Raw genomic sequence first — 9,955 nt, forward strand, 5'->3', positions numbered from 1 at the left:
GTCCCCAAAGTTGTACCGTGTGTATTAGGTCCTCAGTTTAGTGTATTCTTTATTCATGTGTAATTCCCCAAAGTTGTACCGTGTGTGTTTTGTCCTCAGTTTAATTTAAAGCTATACACGCTATAATTTGCGTCAATTTTGAATGACAGTGAAAACGCATGTGTTTGTCTACTTATAAAAGTTATCCTTAATCTCTAAATTACAAGGGTGAATTCCATCTCGTTACAAAGATATAGATTTTTAATTGTTTATTTTCCTGCCATGAAAATATACCTTTTCATGAATATTGATGAAGGAAGAGCAAACCGACCTCATTGCGCATGTCCGCGGAGAACTAGGTGGTCGTTATTGTTTGCCTAATTAAATATCCAACTTGATTTTTAATATGCTTAACAGTTGTTAATTTGAAATACATACATGTATAATGAGTAAAATACGCTTGCCATTCACGATACCCTTACTTCTGCATTAACACTTATAGGATCTATAAATAGCACATAGGGGAAAAAACACAGGTCTACGTCATTTTTTTAAAGGAAGTATTCATATCTACTCACAGGCTTGTATTTTTTTACTTTTGTTTGTACTCGTATATCGGACAAATTTATGCTTTACTGAAAATATCCTTTCCTTTGTGAAACTAACACAATTATGAAGATGTTGACCCTTCACCAGTTTTGGTATGATAGGCTAAATTTATATAGCTGTCGATATCACGTGATAGATTGATATTCACGAGGAGGCATTACTTTCCTGGCAGGAAAATAAATATTTTTTATTGTTTAATATTTGATATATTTGTTACGTGATCGAATTGAGCATTATAATTAACAGAATAAAGGTAACTTTTATTAGTAATCAAACACATACATTTTCCCCTTTATTCAAAATTGACGCAAATTATAGCGTGTATAGCTTTAAATTGGATTCATATGTCAATATCAAAAGGTGTACTGTGTGTGTTATTGGCTCTCAGTTAAATATATTTAAAAAAATAAATAAATAGATTTATCATTCCTAAATTCCCAAACTATACACGTAGTTATGTGAGGATTAGGATTTCAGGTTTTTATGTTATCAGTACAAGTATTCCTCGCGATTTAAGATTTTAATCACATAACATTTTTCAAACGTTTTAAATCTCATTTGTTGAATGTTGAAATGATCAATTATCAATTAATCATATATCATTGTATGAATCCTCAGAAAATGGGGATCCATGTGGGATATTAAGATGGCGCCATTGCAGAAAAAATACATAAAACGCTAACGTTGGTAGTGTAAGTTTTTTCTGCAATTAACGTTTCCATTATTTTTTTAAAGAATTTAGTCTAATCTAGATAAGGTCCTCAGTTTTGTTTGATTATAAGGAGCAGGGTCCCCATACTTTACACTCAAGTCCTCAGATTGGCACTTCCGGGTCCCCGTTTTCAAAATCCATTGATATTTCGTTTAAACACAACGATTCACTTTATCTACTCAAATCAGGATACAAACAGAATAAAATGAGTTGAACAATGTCAACTATGCTGTGAAATCTCTTGGTCCCCAATTTGAGATATTTTGACAAGGTCCCCAAAAAGGGGTTGATACACGTATGTGTGTGTGTGTGTGTGTGTGTGTGTCTAATCTAAATGTAATTTGTATGTATTTGTCAACCAATGTCATTCCTGAAAATGAAATTACAATGTATAGTTTTTACATGCAACACTAAAATCCAACTGATTGTAATATATAATTGTTTGAAAAATTGATCTATATTAAAGGGCACCTGCAGCTAGCACTTTCAAAAGAGCCAACGAATTATCTATTTAATTACATGTATTAATTCCAAATTTTCAAATGCTATATGAATAATTAGCTTAATCTGAATTAGCTTCATTGGTATAAATAAGACCACATAAGACTTATGTTGTCGCTACAGAACAGAACGACTGTTAACATGAAAGGTGTAGTGTGTATACTTGTACTAAGCATTTCCTCCGTTTGCCGTGCAAACTCTCTCAGTGATATCCAAATCGAGGTAAGGTGTGACGATTAAAATACATGTAATATTGTAATTAATGTCATTTTAAACCATTTACAATTTTCAGTTATTTTTACTGTTGAAATATTTGTTTAAAAATACAGACTGTATTCAACTTTTGTTTGATCCGATCGTTTGTTCATCAAACAATAACATGCTTTTTTATGATTCATGCAGAGTATAAAGGTAGCGACACTGCAAAAAAAAAAAATAACCTGCGTTAGTGGGTTATGTAGAAACGAATTATGCAGCGATCGCTACTTTCTTAATCTGCATAAATCATCAAAGTAAGCATTTTATTGTTTATATTTTCTTTTAACAATTTAATAAATTGGTTATAAAAAGTAAGTAAAATTCTTATTGTTAATGTACCTCTGTGCGTTAGCTAAAAAATATAGCATAGTTTTTATGTGACGATAACTAATTCAGGTTGGGTTTGATATATATCCTGGTATATGTTTCGATAGGCACCATCTATTTAAATGGATGTACAAATTTATAATTGGAATGACTAACACTTATATACACAGGTGTAAAAGAGGAAATTGCGGTGTGAGTGGTAATAAACAAATATTTCGATTGCCTAAGTTTGCAATTCTAAGATGATTTTAATTTGGATAGAAATGGCATGAGTCTCAGAGTTCATTGCTGTCCGCTGAAAAAGAGGCGTCCGGTGAAAAATTGTTGATGCGGGTGGAACTTTCAGTAGCCCGAAACACAGATGTCATTTGGGTTGTTGACCGAACAGTAATTGGAAGTAAGTTTTCTTAAAAAATTCTGAATAAGTTATCCCAAAAAAATTCGATGGGTAGAATCAAAAAGGAAAGATACAAATAAACAATTTAGGGTTAATATGGTATATATTTCTTTGTTAAGCCTTTTAGTCTTCAAACAATGAAAAAATATAGCATTGCATTTGATTCTGTTTTAGCAAACGAGAAAGAATTTAATACCTCAAGCCAAAAGCTGAAAACCAGTATTCTGTACATCATAGAGGTGTCCACTGAAGTGGAAAGCCTTAAGCTGATATCATTCAGCCAGGAAAATGTAGACACCTGGTATCACCTAGATTTAAAAGCAGACGATTCCAAAAAGGTACTTCAATATAGGTACTTGCCATTCGTTGATTGCTAACATCAACAGCACTGCCGCTGCTGCCTCCTTTCGCTGTTCACCGGAATTGGATTCTAGAAATTCCTGGTATCAAGAAATGGCACTTATTACAAAATCTTCTCGAAATGAAGGAACAAATTGGGTCAATATATCGGACAATAATTTCACCCCAGACATAAATGTGTCGCTTGAGCGAGATAAAACTGCTAAAGGAACAGTAAATTTTTCCAAACGATTTTTAATGATTCAAAATTCTTTTTTGTTTTTGGATTCTTTTCTCACTATTGACCTGAACAGTATAGTCAAAACTATCCAATATAGGAACACAAGAGACATAAGTTTAATAAAAAAAGATGGAGAGTTTGTAGTAGAAAGAGTTCCACACTCTCTCAAACCTGTGGACGGTGAAATCACAACAATTCAATGTGAAACGTTTGGGAGGAACCCTCCTCCTATTAGAGTGGAGAGAAATGGGATGGCAATATTAGATGCAGATGATGTGTTCATCTTAAGCATCAACACCAACCTAAGGACAAGTTCCTCTGTAACATTCCTTCACAATACTAAAGAAATGGAGGGAAATTACACCTGCGTTTTGGGGGACGAGGGCAAAGACATGGTTCCACTGTATGTCTTCGAGTTAAAACCCAGAGTGCCACGTGATTTAATGCAGAAGTCAATATTACAGAATGGTACGTTTTATTCTATAAAATCGATTTTCAACTTTTACATTTATTGGTAATGTAGTGAATGCAAATATCGCATGCTATGCAGTGTGCAGTCTGAATAGAACCCCTTTTAAAAATACCTTTTCGAAAAAATAACCTGTTTGTAATGCAAATCTGTTTCCTGTCATGTACATCGTTTTGAGAACACCTGTTATAACCATTTTTACTTTGTTTCATTTTACCATTCCAATGTGTACGGTGAAAAATGAGGATAGCATATTATCAACCATCTTCAAAAACCATAAAGTGATTTGTTTACCATAAAAGACTTCAATACAGGAAAAATAGGCCTGAATCTTTGTAAATATCAGAAATACTTCTTTCTATATGCAGAGAAAACTAATTGTGGTAGAAGGGTCAACGGGCAAGACTTATAGCCTTTTCAACTCCAGAAATTAACGACGTTGTTTTGGAGACGGTTACTCGGAAATCATTAGATAAATGCATATGGACAGAACGACTGGAGATTTGGATCCCAGTACATTAAAAAAACAGGAGCCATTCAATGCGGAGTTCACAAATTGTACTGCAACAAATAGAAATGGCGAATTTTCATTTCAAGCTTGTTTTAAAGCCAAATACCAAAATTGCTATTGTCAATTATTTTTTCAGTGTTTTGATTTGATTAAAGATTCAAGTGCAAACTAATAAAGAAGGTGCTGCAACAATGCATGATTATTCTGTAAATGCAAGAGTCACTTTTAAAACTGACACGAGTTCTTAGATACGCGTTATTTTCATTCATCTTTGCCTCCTCAATAATTGGTTTTAAGTTTGGTGCAGAAATTTCAGTAAACACACATAAGAAAAATTAAAAAATATAGTATACTTAATTTAATACTGATTTTTTTCAACTTAAGTTGAGATAGGCGAGACTATTAAATGACAATTTAATGCAAAACCTCCTAAATTCTATTATACATTAATAAAAATAACAGATAGATTACCGTATATACGATAATTTTTGCGATTATCTTATTTTCTTATCTGACGCAGTTTAAAAATGCTTAACATTTCCCCAATTTTCGCAAAAGCGAACAAAACCGGACTCACTGTAATTCAAGTTATTGATGTATGTTAGTGGACTCCCGATGGCTATTATTTAATCAACTTAAATTATCACCTTCAGTTTATCCATCAATTTACAAATTTCGAAATGTCTACAGTATACAGTATTTTGTTATGTATCATTCCGGCAAGAAAACTTGAGAGTGTGGGAGCATTTCATAATGAAAGAGAAAATGACCCTTAGTGTGCTTTTGGTTATTTTTTCATATGATGGTTGGCTCGACGTTCTCTCTAAGTGTTTTCCAAACCGAAATAATACAATATGATGAAAACAGCTAATAGAAGTCACAATCGTTCTGCTTACCTTTAAATAAATTGTTTGCTAATTGTGCTAGTACCATTGCCAATACGGAATAATCATACAAGAGGTAATACTACTGTTTATTATTTCATAACCGGTTTGTTATTAAAAAAGTAATTCAGTTGAAAAGAACATTTTTTTATATTATTTTGTTTTACATAAAATCCACAGAGAGCTTTTTAGTTATTTAGGTTAACTACAAAATATAAAATGAGATGAATCATAAACTGACTTCAACTTTTCTATGAAATGCGGTGAAAAGAAAAGTGTTCCAAATCAAAAGTAAAAAGGAAAAAAATATAAAACAGGAGCAGAGCAAACACGAACCTCCAAAAAATTGGAGGTAGGATCAGGTGCCATGGAGTTGTGAACATCCTCTGCTGACCAGTCATATTTACCGTGTGCTCCAGATAATGCTCAAAGGTCCGTTTTTGCTCTGCTCTTGTTTTATATTTTTATTTTGGACTTTTGATTTGGAACAAATTTTACAGTTAGCTGTAAGTAAAGTTGGATGCGTTTTAAGTTTTCCTGAAGCACACGCCACTTTGAAATCACTCAAAAAACTTTTATTACACAGCAGTTTACATGACCACCGTCATTTGGTTGGAGAACCCTTCTGCTTCCCTTCAGATACAATCTCATGCCCAGTTGTATCGTATTTTTTTGTTAGCCAATGATTAAAATTAAATAAACTTTGTAACAGATTAAATTACTGTTCTCCCACCGTTGGTATAACGTTAAACTTTTAATAAATATGAAAGATCACCGTGTAGCTGACATTCTGAAAGAGCTAATTATCTCCATCATACGACATTAAGGAATAGCATTTTCCAAATTCAAATTTTTTTTTGGATAATATTTTTTGCAAATATGAATTAATACTATACAACGCTGCAGTTAGGGACATTTTTAGAATAAACATGAATATAACAGGTAATATGTATCTGGGTTTTTTTTTAATTTTAAATGGAAAAATCTACACTATCCCCCATGGTCAATTAAAGTAGTTTAGATTTTGTGACCGCCCCCTTGAAACACCCTGCAATTAACATTACGGCAGAGTCAATTATCTTTGTCATTACATATATCAAGTAAAGTTGAAATTTCGAAATGCTTACTAGATAATCATGGGTTAAGTACAAGAGGGAGGAATAGGCCTCTATATAGAATTTAGATTTACGGCCCTAAAGGCTATGTGGATTATACGTTTACTCAGTACAGAATATAATATTAAACATTTTTTAAACAGTTTCTGTAAGTCTGCAAAAATTGACATCAAATATCTAATAAATACACATGAGCCGGTTGCCTATGACTATGGTCTTATTAATAACTTTCCAAAGTTCTACAAGCAAGCTTTTGTATTTTGAAATTTATGCAAAGATTCAAAACAAAATACCTGCTATTTCAAACGAATCTTTTTTATTACAACCTATTTGATCAAATAAAAATTTTAATTTCAAAGGAAAGACAATATGCTTTGAAATTGGATTAAAAGCGAAATTCTATATGTGAAGGATGTCTTAAAAGAGAGTAGCACTTTAAAAAGCTCGACTGATTTATTCGATAAATTGCGCAAAAGAACTAACAGGCTATGTGAGTATAGATTGATAAGACAAAGGTTTACCAAATTTCAACTCAAATATGATTTTGCAAGAATATCATATATACAAACAAAACAAATACCAATAACTTCTCATCAACACATCACCAAGACTTTTAATTCAAGATTGAAAAAAAGTAAATTTCAAGCATTATGTACACAATTTAAATAAGAAAAAGAATTTTAAGTTGTAAAGCATAAATGTATGGCGATCAACATACATACAGAATGCTAAAAATACTAAAAACAAAGCCTTATCGCAGTTTAATTAAAAGCTACTAAACAATGTGTAATGTGATAATCTTTTAGTGAGCAAATGGAATAAAAATACCACTACTAAATGCAAACATAGTCACGAAATTGAAAATTCGAAACATCTTATTTTTGAATGTTTTAATGTAGAACAAATTTGGAAAGCGGCAAGCGAGTGCTAAAATTTTGAAATTAAATGGAAAAATATTGTTGTTTGATTTAATCTGATAAAAACAAAGGTTACTAAATTATAAAATTTCTAGATGATACTCCACTCAAGCGGGGTAATTATCATTTTTCACTTTATTATAATAATAATAATAATATGCTTAATATGTTGAACCATATTTTTGTTCACTTTTTGTATATACTTTGTCCGAATTTTTCCTATTTTATTTTTTGAAATTGAAATAAAAAAACAAACTGCAATGTCGGATATTTAGAAGAGCGGGCAGGGATGAAAAATTAAAATTGAAATATATACACGTCCGTGGTCTTAATCCTGTTTGTTGCAGCTGACTGAAAAAATAAACATTTTTATTGCATTTATTTCAAACCAGTGAATGGGTATTTAGTGTACCTCTCTCAAAATGTGGTTCCTTTGGTCAATTTTCAATATAATTTGTATTATTCTACCAAATAAGAATTTCAGATAAAAGACTGTTTTGAAAAACAATCTGGAGAGGGGGGGGGGGGGGCATCCCAATTAAACTTATAGAGGTAGAATACAATAATCTGTTCATTAAACTTTACAGATTAATGTCTAAGGTTTACTACCAATCTGTCGTGGTATAAAAAAAATTAAAACTAAAACACGCTTAGTTATGCATTATTATCCATATGCATTCATATTATAAACCAAAGGTGTCAGATTCAAAGTATCTGCCCGATGGTTAACTCACCATGATGTCAATTAGTCAACCCGTTTTTGGACACTCTTTTCTGGAAAGTTCTTTCCATTAATACCTAAATCGCATTAACTGTTCCATTTTATTTATTAACATTTTGTATCAATAGAAGTCCGATCCAAGGTATCTGCCCGCGATGCTTGATGAACTCGTCCTACAATATTCGTTGATAAGTCAATCTGCGTTCTTGGTAATCTCTTTCTGGAATTCTTAGAACAGTTCACAATCAATCAATTTATATTGTTTTGATAATAAGCCGTGATTATTATCGCATCGTTTACGGGATATTTGCATTGATATCAAGGCCGCGATTTGAAAATAAGACGGTTTTGAAAATAAACCCCCGTATTCTTACCAAAAGTTGAAATAAGCCGCAGCTCTTTCAATATCAAAACAAAAGGGTGTGTCCCAGATTACAATTTTTTATGGGAACATGAAGTATCTGAGACATGGCTAAATCATTACCATGATAACAGCTTTAACAACTTATTAAGTGGGAAATGACATATACATGTAACTATAACATTTGTAATTTTTGACACACAAACACACACACACACACACACGCACGCACGCACGCACGCACGCACGCACGCACGCACGCACGCACGCACGCACGCACACACACACACACACACACACACACACTCTCTCTCTCTCTCTCTCTCAACATCTGTGTCAGCAACTGAGCAATATTCCTAGTGCAATGTGTCATTATTGAAATATATTTATGGTTCATGGAAGCAAGGCAATCAATAACAATTACATGTACACTGTAATTACAAACTCTCTCTCTCTCTCTCAGTCTATATCTCTATCTCTCTCATACTCTTAATCGTATAATGTTATATTTACATGACAATTGCAGAACCTTGATTCATAAACACTCTCATCGTCAATAGATAGATAAGACATAAAGTTAAAAGTTTAAATGAGATGCATGTATCAAAACTACATGTACATTGTTCGTGTCGAGGTAAATTCTGTATGGAAATCACTGAAAGCATGATTGACACAAACTCAATATTCTAGGAAAAACATACAACATTTTTTAATGCATGCTAGGTACCAATATGTGTAAAGACTATAATACACCTGCATACACATTTCATACTAAAACATGTCTTTCAAGTCACATTTCACAACGACCATTTTTTATTTACATTTTGTTCACACATGCAGTGGAATTATTGCATTGTATGTTTTTAAAAAGTTATTTATCTAGTTTAACATTGTAAGTGAGTATGTTCTTACCGATACATGGCTACCCCCTATCGCGTTTCAGATTGTTGACAAAATCAAAAACTGCTGTTCAGACGGTTTCATGCTGAACAATATTTAACGAGATAAGGCTAATCACCCAAAACTTCGAATAGACATTAATAAACAATTGCTCTGCAACTTTAAATAATTTAAAAAGCTTGATGATAGAATAAACGTAAACTTTTACTTACTTTTCCGATATATATTCCTCTCTCGATTTGCAAGAGTCTCGAACTGGTCTCGTTAAAATCCCGTTAATGACGTATTTAGGCGTTCTCAGGTGTGTTTTTTTTAGCTTTTCGTTAGTATAAAAATCAGAAAGGCTCCGATTATGCTAATAAGGCTGTGAGGTGTGTTTTGGTTATAACGGTTTAACGTGTACTTGTACTTCATGGTTTGAATATATGTTTCTACACTTTTTCTTTAATCTGGGTTGCATTAAAACATCCACTTTCACAATGCATTATAACGGAAATGTATGTTTCTTTATATTAGTAGTTTAGTTTATTAGGGTTTCGGGGGAAAGAGCCACATTCTCCAAATATAGCTAACAGGGAAATGCATGAATATCCTTCAAGTTCGACCTTGCGGGAAATTTGCAATTGATACATATGTTAATTCGTTTACGTACTTGTAGAAATACGTCATAACAAAAATCTGATGACGTAATGTACATATTTTCCTTTATATAAG

At 32.4% G+C, this 9,955-nt stretch overlaps 1 long non-coding RNA gene across 1 annotated transcript; it reads left to right on the top strand.

Annotated features, from left to right (window-relative positions):
- The first annotated feature begins 1,917 nt into the window (after positions 1–1,917).
- LOC105325392 (uncharacterized) lies at positions 1,918–4,665 on the top strand. Its single transcript, XR_010711661.1, has 4 exons — positions 1,918–2,023; positions 2,648–2,783; positions 2,958–3,831; positions 4,201–4,665. It is a non-coding gene; the product is annotated as an uncharacterized lncRNA (long non-coding RNA).
- The last annotated feature ends 5,290 nt before the right edge of the window (positions 4,666–9,955 follow it).

Source organism: Magallana gigas, chromosome 3 (genome assembly GCF_963853765.1).
Source record: "Magallana gigas chromosome 3, xbMagGiga1.1, whole genome shotgun sequence".
Classification (NCBI taxonomy): domain Eukaryota; kingdom Metazoa; phylum Mollusca; class Bivalvia; order Ostreida; family Ostreidae; genus Magallana; species Magallana gigas.